Source organism: Lepidochelys kempii, chromosome 14 (assembly GCF_965140285.1).
Source record: "Lepidochelys kempii isolate rLepKem1 chromosome 14, rLepKem1.hap1, whole genome shotgun sequence".
Classification (NCBI taxonomy): Eukaryota; Metazoa; Chordata; order Testudines; family Cheloniidae; genus Lepidochelys; species Lepidochelys kempii.
The window spans coordinates 8,513,947-8,525,729 of NC_136393.1; positions in this window are offsets into that span (position 1 = coordinate 8,513,947).

Here is an 11,783-nt window from a genome sequence, read left to right on the forward strand (position 1 = left end):
GATGGGGGAGCCGCCACAGTCGACTCACTGCCGTGAGTACAGCCAAGTAACTTAAACTAAGATACTTCGGCTTCAGCTACGCGAATAGCATAGCTGAAGTTGCGAATCTTAGTTCGAACCCCCCACCTGCGTATCCCAGGCCTATGCCTAGAAGTGTCCTTGCTGTAGTCTGTTTTGTGTGCATAAGATCATCTTGGAGAACAGTAGCTACAATGGCAGCTTTCATCTTCAGAATCAAACACCCTCTTTCAAGAAAGTTGAACACAGGACTCATCCATTCTAATGGCTCTCCCTTCAGTAGCTTCATGTGGGGTCATGTTTGTGCTGGCTTCCTTAAAGGAGGCTCATATTGATGCTCTTGAGAGAAGGGTAGAAGAACCACCATATAATAGCATCTGCAATCTTCCAGGTCTGAGGAAGAAAACTTGTTATTGAAATAGACTGCTGTACTAGGAGTGAGCCATAGGAAGCATCCACTAAAGAGTGACTTGGTTTCATGTTTGTTCAATCCTACACTGATGTAAGTGGTGGTGATAATTGAATGCATTAATGATACATAAACTTCTGCAATAATTAATCTCCTGTGACACAAGCTGAGAAAAAAATTAAAAACACTCCCAAGGTGGAGAGAGAGTTGAACTCGTTGAACAAGTAACCTGCTTCTGATGAATCATAACGCAACTCTTCTGCAAGCAAAACTATAATCTACTCATGCTGACTGTGCCTGGAAGGTTGGCTTGCTGATAAAGGTAAAGTCAAGAACTACCATAGGAGTGAATGTTACATCTATGAAGAAGCCATGACCAACAATACCTGCAATCTAATTTAAATAAGGAGGTTGACTCTGAGAGGGTACACCAGATAATAGTGTACTATGGGAGGACTCTCTCCTAGCTTTTATTTTGGTAGCCAGAGAGAGTTAAATTCTAGAGAAATAACTTGCTGCAGATAATGTAGAATGGTAGCAGATTTCTAACCAATATCAGCTGCCCAGGAAATACTCCAAATTATTGCTTGCTATAGAGAATAAGGCCAACAACTTGGAATGTATTACTCCTTTTTTACTCAACTTGAAAGAAAATCTAGCACCTACTTCAGACAGTGGAGTCTTCACCCTTTTCCTGCAAACCTCTCTAGAGATCTATTTATTTTTGCTGAACAATCCTAGAAAACTCTGTAAACATCTGTTCTGGATAACCTGTGCCACTCAGTGTTACAAGGTTTAGTCCAAAAATGGGAAAAAGAAACTTGAACACTGGCCCCAGCCTGGTACATGAGATTCACACTTGTTGGCTCTTGAGTTTTGCTGCTTCGTCATTTGCTGCTACTTAATACAGTAACAACTGGACCCTATCCTGTTAAAAAATAATGTGGTGGAAGTATTGAGATGTGTAATAGAGTAGGCTGACTTCAACACACACATTGTCAATTTATTTCAGCTTGGACTGAACTTCTAATAACCGAGCCAATAAAATCCTGATAACTCTATTTTAAAGCAGTTGTATAGAAAATGGCACAAACTTCTGCTTCTATTTGTCCCTTCTCCATAACCCCCCCCAAACTCTGTAAAGTTTTTAAAAAATAACTGAACCTATGCATAAAATTACTTATAATATCACCATACAACCTTGTGCTATAATATGAAGTGCTATAAACTAGTCTGGATTGGACCTGGTGAGAGCTATGAAAATGGTATTTGTGATTTTAGTAGGTAGAACTCTTGCTTCTACTCTGGCCTAGAGGCTGCTATGCTGTTGAAGGTGCTACTTAACACAAGAACTTTAAAAATGGCGCCCTGACTGTTATCTCTCTCTTGTAACTACCATTTCCCACTACACTTTACAGACTTTCTCCCTGTAAATTTAATTATAAATGTTCATAATTTACACATTTAAGCAGCAGTATAGTATTCTTAAACAGGATGGCTGCTATGGCTACCCATATGACGACTGCATTTCAGAAGTAGGTGAGTCAACATTATAAATCACCTGGGCATCATCAGCATGAAAAATGCTATATTGTAGAACTGGGTGAAATTTTTCAGATTAAATTTTGTTTTTAGGGCGGGGGGGAAATGCAGATTAATTTGACTAATTCATGAAGTATTTGTTGAACTAATCAAAATGTTTCAGTTGGGATGGCAAATTGTAATGGGTTTGACATTTTTAGAAACATTTAAACTTTGATTTGAAACTTTTTTGCCTAACATTTTATTTCAAATATATAAAAGATATTTTTTTAAAAAATCAAATGTTTCACTTCACCTAAAACAATATTAGGGTTTTTTTGGTTGGTTACTGAACTGAAAAATGGGTTACGTGCACAGCTCTTCTACAGTTACTTGCAAGGGTTTATAACTAGTCTATTGTATACTCTATGGCTAAATCAACTATGCTATTTAGCAGAATGTTGTTTTGTGCATCAAACAGTCTAGAATGTTAATGCAGAGGATAACCCTTTAAGGCATATTGCATTCATCTTTATAGCTGGGACCCTAAGGAGCTTGTTGGGGTAAGTAATGATTAATTCAAACTGCCATCCAATTTACAATTGCCTCCTTGCCCAAAATTGAGAAGGTGAAGAGAACTACCTGCTCCCCACTATCAAAAGCTTCAACTGCTTTGAGTGCCAGAAGCTCTATGTTTCCATTCCCAGCTCTCAATCCTCCAGCTTCCTCCTGACACTGTTGATGATACAATTGTTTTCAGTGCAAAAATCTGCAGATACTAAAAATTTGGGGGGGCAGTCTAAAATGAATAACCAATTTACTTTATAAAAAGAATAGTGTAGGGACTGAACTTTTGTGGGAGAGGGCTTTGAGTTATAGTAGCATTGTCCTCAGAGTCCCTACAGTGTAATATTGGTCCAATATCTGATATAGATGCATGTTCACAGCTATGTAACATTGATATTAAGTGTTCCACCAGGGGGTGCTACAATCAATCCCAAATATGCTTTCATGCTATTTAACAAGGTCACAAAAGGTATCCTTGTGCTCATCTACTCTGATCGCCTGTAGAACTGTTCCTAGTAAGGTCTGGCCTTGAGATGAGATGAAAAAAGGTGGTGCTCTCATTAAATTGTGAAACATTAACCCTTTTACTGGGTTACAAAGTTATGCTTAGTGTACATTAGAAAATAATAGTATGTTAGAAACATAAACCTGAAACCATGGCTGGGTAAATATTAAGGGAACTAAGCACCCCACCAACTCTCATTCACTAGGAGTTAGACACTAACTTCTTTAGCATCCTTTTGAAAATCCCACACAAATTATATTAGAAAGTAGTGTACTCCCACAATTCTCAACTGGGGTCTGGGCTCCCCTGGGGAGCAGGTTTCAGGGGGTCCACCAAGCAGAGCCAGCATTACTCACTGGGGCCCCGGGCAGAAAGCTGAAGCCCCACCACATAGGGCAGACCCTGAGCCTCGTCAGTTGGGGTTGAAGGTAAAGCCTGAGCACCATAGCTTTGTGGGGTCTCCTGTAGTGTAGGGCCCCAGGCAGTTGCCCAGTCTATCCCCTAGAGCCCTACAGTACTTCCTCCAGTACTTTTTGTCCAATCTAGTTTAAAAATATATTCTCTCTAGTATAACCACTATCCTGTACTTCAAATAAGTCTAGGAGACCCAGCTTTTGTTTGCCATGTAGTACTATGGAATAGTACTATGGATTAGCACCTATAAGCAGAAGTGCAGTGTTCCATGGTAACCTACAAAATGATTCATTTTAACCTCTATGAATAAACATTACACAAACATCCTAACTAAACAGCCTACTTCCTTCCAGCTAGGAACTGGTTCCATTTCATACAGAATAGGGGTTAGATTCAAAGAAGGGCATAATATCATAAAATTTGTGCTAGGCCCTTTACAGAACAAATAAGAGAGACACAGCACTTGCTCCAAGAGAATGTCATGTAAGGCCCAGGTATTGCAATCCGATCCTGACGAGTGAAAGGGTATACCCAGTGGGCCTTGTGTGGCCAGAGGGTTTCATCCATTTGGATCCTATTTCAGGATGAAGGCCTCATATTGCACCTCATGCTGCCTCTGAATTCTACCTTTCTTTCTTTCTTAAAGCAACATCTTTCATGAATATTTAAATTTTTCCCTCAAGAGGCTTTAGCCATGAAATCAAAGTATGTAAGAGATTTTCTTTCAGATCACATTTAGCATTTCAATAGTCCCTTTGCCCCTCTTAAATATTTAGGCCATTCATCACTCTTTCCCAGGGATTGTAGTAGGGAGTATGGAAAATGTAAATTCAGCAATGCAAAATAATAGATGACTTGATGGTTGGTTGTCTTCACCCTCTTCCCCAAATCACTTCCACATCTGGAAGGTTGAATGACACCACTAAGGTCAAGCACATCAGAAGCTTATCCAGATTCTGGGATATGTAAATGTCTCTCATGACACTCCAGCATATGTAGTGGGAAAAAATGCTGAGCTGGAAAGTGGAAGGAAGCGAAAAGAAAATTCAGATTTTTGTTCTGTTTGACTCATATGTGCTTTACTGCATCATTACATCACAGAATCTATGTGCTTCAGCCACTGAAGTTTTGAAATAGCATGCATATTAACCTCTACACAATTGCTATATAGCATGAGGAGGCAGTATGGGGTTAGAGCTTTGGAGTGAAAGCCACTTGGCCTGGATCCGTTCCTGACACTGAAAGATTTATTTTATGACCTTCGGTAACTCACCCCACCTTTTAGTGCTTTAGTTTCTCCATCATTGAGGATAACATTTCCCTTCCTCCTGGGATTATGAGTCTTAATTAACTATGGTAAAGTGTTGTGAGTTCTTGCGCATAGAACGATCCTTAGAAGAATGTTTATCATTATTTGGATATTTCCTCCTGAGTTAATCTCATACTTGAACCTAAATCTTTGGAGGTATTTCTAACACAATCCACATGCAAAACTCCCATTGATTCAGGGACTCTGGATTGAGCATGAGGTGATGCTCTCCGGACAACTACGTCTGATACCGCCATAGGCTCCTTCATCCAAAACCCCTGCCTAAACTCAGGAACTGCAGTGTAGGATCAGACCCAATCTCCATCTAGTCTAATATCCTGTCTCCGATAATGGCCAGCACCAGATGCTTCAGAGCAAGATGCAAGAAATCGTACAGGAAGGAGATGTAGGATAAGCAGCCCCCCATCAGAGTCTCATCCTCACTGTAATAATTATATATGGTCTTAAACTCTGAAGCATGAGGTTTTAGCCATTGCATTCAGATACCATGGTGATGAGTACTTAAAAATACTTATAGTGGACCCTGATGATAATGTGTCCACACAAGCTACGATAAGGCCTATCAAGTCAGGGCTTCATGGTTCAGGGCTTTTGGGGGTCCAGAAAAGCATTTTTCTCTCTCCCTGTAGTATTTCACAGTTGATAGGTGCATCATAGGATGTTTTTGCCTTCTACTATTGGCCGCTGTCCAAAGAATACCTCTGAGCTGAACAGATGAGCTAGAATCTGATTTCACTTGGCAGCCATGTTCTTATTAATCACTATTGACCAACATTGTGCAAAGAGTCAATATACAGTACAAGGACTGGGTCAACTGCTGTCATCACTGGGAATTACACCCCCACTCTTAGGGAGCAATGTAGTTGAGATTCAGAAAACATACTATTTAAGAATGTTTACGCCTTACCATTTGCAGATGGAAGCATTATTCTATTAAAAACTTACTCTGAGATTTCTGGGAATAAGAGAGATTAGAAAAGACTAGTTACTCCTTTAGTAACCAAATACCTATGAATTAGCAGAAAGCAGTGGTTCATGTCAACTGTAGTACAGAATTGTCCAGGCTGACAGTCTCACTGTGATAGCATTTCATTTTTCTAAGTTAAACACCTCTGAAAACTAAAATCTTTCAAGATAATTCCCATAACAGTTGTAAAAGATACAGTGACGAGGTAAATCTCCCACGTGCCTCACCAAGATAGTTAACTAAAATACTATCTTATTCTATAAGGTTCTAGGTTTTTATTAATCCACTCATGTTGAACAATCAAAAGTATATGGGACCTGATCATGCAGCTGCTCCAAACAAAGCAAGGTGATCTTTGGGAGTTACAAGATCAGGCCCATAATTCTTATAAAGGGGTAGTCAACGTACCTTTAATAATTTAAATGAGAATGCTTAGCAGCTGGCACTCTCAGCACTTTACAAACCTCAGTTAAATCTCCCCACACTCAGGAAAGTTTGTACTATTATCACTACTTTACAGATGAATGAAGAGAGGGTGATGCTAATAATTTCAAGAGTGGCCTCTGGTTTTGGAAAAAGAAAAGGAGTACTTGTGGCACCTTAGAGACTAACCAATTTATTTGAGCATGAGCTTTCGTGAGCTACAGCTCACTTCATCGGATGAGTTTGAGACACCTTGAGCTTGCTTTTCCAGAGTACTTTTCACTCACAGGTCCCCCTGACTCAATGGAAGTTATGAGCACTCAGCATTTCTGCAATTTAGGCTCAGTGTGTGTCTCATGTTGAGCACCCAGAACATATGGCTGCTTTTGAAACTGTTGAACTAAGTGACTTGGCCAAGGTTATTTAGGGCTGATCCTGCTCCCACTGAAGTCATTGAGCCTAATCCCCTTCTCAATACACAGGTTGTATCAAGTTCAGTGGAGTTACTCTTGATTTCTATTGATTCAAGTGAGAGAAGAAACTCACCCATTAATTTCAATGGGAGCCCACAGGGAGGCAGAATTAGGAATGACTTCTAGTCCTATGTCACTAAACCATCTCTTGAAATATGACATTGGTTTCCACAGTCATTTTCCCCTCTGTGTTCATACATCCTGGTTTGTTACTATAAGATTGCATACAAGTGCTATGCAAAAACCAGTACTGAAGCATAGATTCTGAAAAACACCACCACACACAGGGGCAGAGAAGTTTGATGACTTCAGCTGGGCCACAAAGCTGGGACTAGAACTCAGAAGTCTTGGGGCCAACTAGGTTACACTGGGGTTATACTGGTATAAATGAGAGCAGAATTTTTTTCTTTGACTCCCAGTCACCTGCTCTAAACACTAATCCGATGCCTTCTCTCTTCAAATTAATATTACATTTGTTTGTTTCAGACAGGGATTTTTAGCCTCTGGCTATCCATAAGATACTATGATGCACCTGGTTAGCCTGTTTCAATGCCTATCCACTCTTTAAAGAGTTTGCATGTCTTACTTTTATAAAATAACATGAGGACACTGCCATCCAGCAGGACATAATTAGGAAACAAAATAGCTGAAGGAGTAAATGAAATATGTGTGCCTCAATTACTAATCTGCTGTGGTTGGAGTTACAGAACATATCTAAATGACTAAACACTGGAAAATCCTGTCATGGGGGAGGAGGGTCATCTTTTTCTGCAGCCACAGTTGCAGTCATTTCCCTTCAGAGATACACAATTTCCCAAAACGCATCCTGTCTGAGAGGGCAATGGTATGTCAGCAGCTGGTGGAGACATCCTTCCTATTTTCTTCTTCTGAGGCAGAGCTCCATCTTGCTCTCCAGCCTGAGAGATGGATTGAATCTTGACCTTTTACACAAGCATTGTCTCTGTATGCTAGAGGAAATCTTAAACAGAAGCTCTGCTTCTCATTAGACATTTCTGCTCATTATATTGCTGCGATGAAGAAATCGTCCATCATGGGATAGCTTTCTTTGTCTCTCTGTAGTAAGATGTCAGACCTATGGCCCATGGACCTGACGCAACCTAGATGAAGTGCTGATCTGGGCATACACATCTGGTCCACTGTACTCCTCAACAGACAGAACAAGGGACGGGGCAGCCGTGGTTTCTTAATTGCAGTGTAGACATCCCTAAAAGAGAGCCTGACAAATGGCTATACTAGCGAGCTTACATTAGCTGCTCTAAGCATATGGGAGAGAGCTCTCCTCTTGACTTAATTAATCCACCCCCAATGAGTGGAAGTAGCTATGTCAGTGGGAGAAACTCTCCTGCTAGCATAGCGCTGTCCAAACTGGTGCTTATTCACATCCCTGAGCGACGTAAGTGATAGCATAGACATAGCCAAAGTGGAGAAAGGGCATGGTTCTGGCTAGAGGGACAATGGCCATTGCAAGCAAAGATGTCTATGGAGAGGGCCTTGGTTGAGGGAGGTCATAAGAGAACAGCATTCTCTGTGGTCTCCAGGAACTCATGGCCTAAGGAAATAAACCTGGTTCCTTGAGAAATAAGATACTATTCACGGTGAGTGAAAATGGCAGCATCAGGCCTTACCTTATTTCATTCTCTCTCCCAGACAGTGAAGCAATACAAGCACTCATTCCAAACCCATCATCATTTCTGGATCCTCCTTTCTTGACTCTGCAGTGCTCTCAATGGGGGTCTGAAGAATCCCCACAGACCAATAGGTATTGTTTGCTGAACTTTTACTGCATGTTTCAACATAGTAAGGATATGCTCTGAAAGAATATTATGTTACCTGTAGTTAAAGGAACTGCCCTGCTTTTGCTTTCTTTCTTATGGGAGTTGTTTGTCTAGATTTTATTTTAATAAGATATTGTCCAAGTTTAATATTGTAAATTTGTATTATTATTAATTAATATTAGGGAGTGCCTAGGGAGCCCAAATGAGGTAAGGCTTAATTGGGCTTGGCACTGTACAAACACAAAGTAAGAGACAGTCCCTGCTCTGAAAAGCTTACAAGACAGACAAAGAGGTGGGAGGGAGGAATATAACATGCAAGCAGAGTGAATAATGTGTGATGTCTATAAACATGTAAGTACCGTGACTTTTTAAAAAATGTTTTGCATGGAATTTTGTTGGGAGAGAATTGACTAAAAAGGAAGGGAGACAGAATACTGAAGATGTAAATGCTCAGATCTAGAGACTCTATCCAGTATCGCAAACAGCTATTTTAAAAGCTCATTGTTACCAATGTGGGAAAGTAGTAGTGAAAAAGAAAAAAGTTGGACACTACAGCCAGGATCGATGCTCTGAGATCGATCCACCAGCGGTCAATTTAGTGGGTCAAGTGAAGACCTGCCCAATCGACAGCACATCGCTCTCCAGTCAACCCCTGTCCTCTACCCCTGATGAGAAGAAACTCTCCCGTCTACCCACCCCACCCCACCACCCCCCGCGGTGTAGACCCCGCGGTAACTTGACCTAAGGTACGTCGACTCCAGCTACGTTATTCACACAGCTGGAGTTGCGAAGACTGAAGGCAATAGTTACTGTAGAAAGATTCCCGATTTATCCTCCTAAAATTGTTTTGAGTTTGATAGATTAACATTTTAATTTGCTTTGCCTGGATGCTTATTGTAGTATTACCTTTTACTCTCAGAACTGGATCATTAGGTGGAAAAAATAGGCACAGTCTGCCCACTGCAGTTGCAAATTCCACAAACAGCATGCCATAGGGGAAAAGGAAAACACAGAGAATGGGGCTGAACTGTCCTACCACCTATGCTAATTTTAACTCAGTTGGCTCCAGTGGAGTTACTCCTTATTTACACCATTCTACATGAGAGAAGAATCAGGCTCAGAGAAAGAGAGACTAACAGCAGGTAATCGAAAGTAGCAAATATGAAGAACCTTTGCTTCCATCAAATCACTATATATGCCGGTGAAGAATGTGGTATAATACCAGCCAGCTCTCTCATTATTGTTTAAAGGAATGGTATGACTAAACCCCTTTGTAGGAAGACTTAAGATTATAATCTTTGTTTCTCCAGTGGTGTTTCTCTTTGAACACGTACCAAATTCTGAGGAACCCATTTCCAGCATCCTCTTCTGTCTCTAAAGATGGAAAGGACATCATCTCTAAGAATTTAGCTACACATTTCCTTTTCTGAAAACAAACACTATTTGGTTACAGACATGTGTTTACATTTTCCAGTAAAAAACACTAAATCCCTTGAGAAACCTCTGTAAATGTAAAGCCTTTCCTTTCTGCATAGTGGGAAATTCGAGAATCAAATTTCTGTGGTATGCAGCCATAGAGCAGCAGTTTTTGTATCTCTACATATTTATTTAAAAACTGTTACTAACCAGTGATATCAACTATTAAATTATTTTATCGCCCCAATGGCTCCTCCACATCTCTGCTGGAGCCCTAAAGATGCTTCAGTTCTTCCTTTCTTTACACATTCCTGCCCACCCTTGAGACTCCATGTCTCAATCCCTAACCTTCTGGCTGAGGATGACTGGATGGAACTCCCTTCTGAGCCTGTCAATGCAGCTGTCATCCAAAAAGTGAGCTGTTGGGCGAGAAAAGGCACTCCCTTCCCTCTGGATCTGAGCTAGCTACCTCATCTTGAAAGGATTTGTTACTCAGTGATATCAGCCTAGAGTGAAATAGAGATCACTTGTCAGCATTTAATGGTAATACTTAAACACTTACATCACAAGATTAGCTCCATAAAATGTGCAGCTTCTTTTTACCCTTGAAATGAGATGTGTTGAGAGCAACATGTACTTTATACGTATAGGACCCAACAATGAAGTATCCATTTAATGTCTGATGCATCCTCTATGAGAAGATTATTGGGGCGGAAATAAACCTATATAGAGGACAAGAAACTCCTTGAGTCTCAGAATGTCTGTTGCATTGTTTTGTTAGGGGAGTGAAGTATACTCTCTTGTGGCAGTGCACAGCCCTTGACCACTGTAAGCAAATACATTCTCTGAGAACCGCTTTGCAAAGCTTCCTGACCCCTTGTCACCATGGCTCCTGCCTGGGTTCCTTTCCTGGCTGCTGCTCCTTGTCCCACCCCACTCAGGGCCTTTACTCAGCAAAGAGGACAGTGAATAAAAAATGCTGACATTGTCTTACCTAGTGATTCCACACAGAAACCGGGGAAGGAATGATAGGATAGAAAATGGCTATGCCCTCATCCCCAACCCTTCCCAACCATCAGAGCCCAATTACCAGAGAGCATACAGGGGCTTTTGCAAAGTTAAGGGAAAAGGAGATGATGCTATAGACCTGGCCCCTCTCCCTGTCGGAGTAAGGCCTGATCTGAATGTCTTCTGCTTGCAAGAGTAGAGGTGACAATTTGTCATGTATCCCACATTTGAGGCAGGTAGAGGGCTGTGAGGACCCTGTACCTTCCCTTGCCACATCATCGTCCTTGCCTGATGAGGCAGTAGCAGGAGCATCGGTTTCAGGACCTCTGCTCATTGACCACAAGGCGCACCAAGACCTGCTCACCCGCATTGCCCGCAACATGGGCCTACAGGCAGAGGAAGTGGCCAAAACAGAAGACCCAACGGTAGACGTTCTTGCTCCAGAAGTCCTTCACGGGTGGTGTTACCACTAATAAAGACCATACAAAATAATAATAAAACCCTGTGGCAGACTCCAGCCTCCATTCTGCCCATTGCTAGGGGCATAGAGAGGAAGTACTTTGTGCCGTCTCAGGAGTACGAATACTTATTCTCTCACTCGCACCCTTGCTCCCTGGTGGTCTTGGCGGTGAATGAAAAGGAGCACGAGAGGCAACAGGCACCGGCCCAGGTGCCTATCCAGGAGATCTGCACAGCGGCAACCTGGTCTTCCGTACACACCTTTACCACTCACTATGCCATCACCTAGCATTCCAGAGAGGATGCAGCTTTTGGCAGAGAGGTACTCCAATCAGCAATTCCTTAACTCCGACCCCCACCTCCAGGGTAGAGCTTGTGAGTCACCTGATTGGAATCGATGTGAACAAGCACTCGAAGAAAAAATGGTTACTCACCTTCTTGTAACTGTTGTTCTTCAAGATGTGTTGTTCACATACA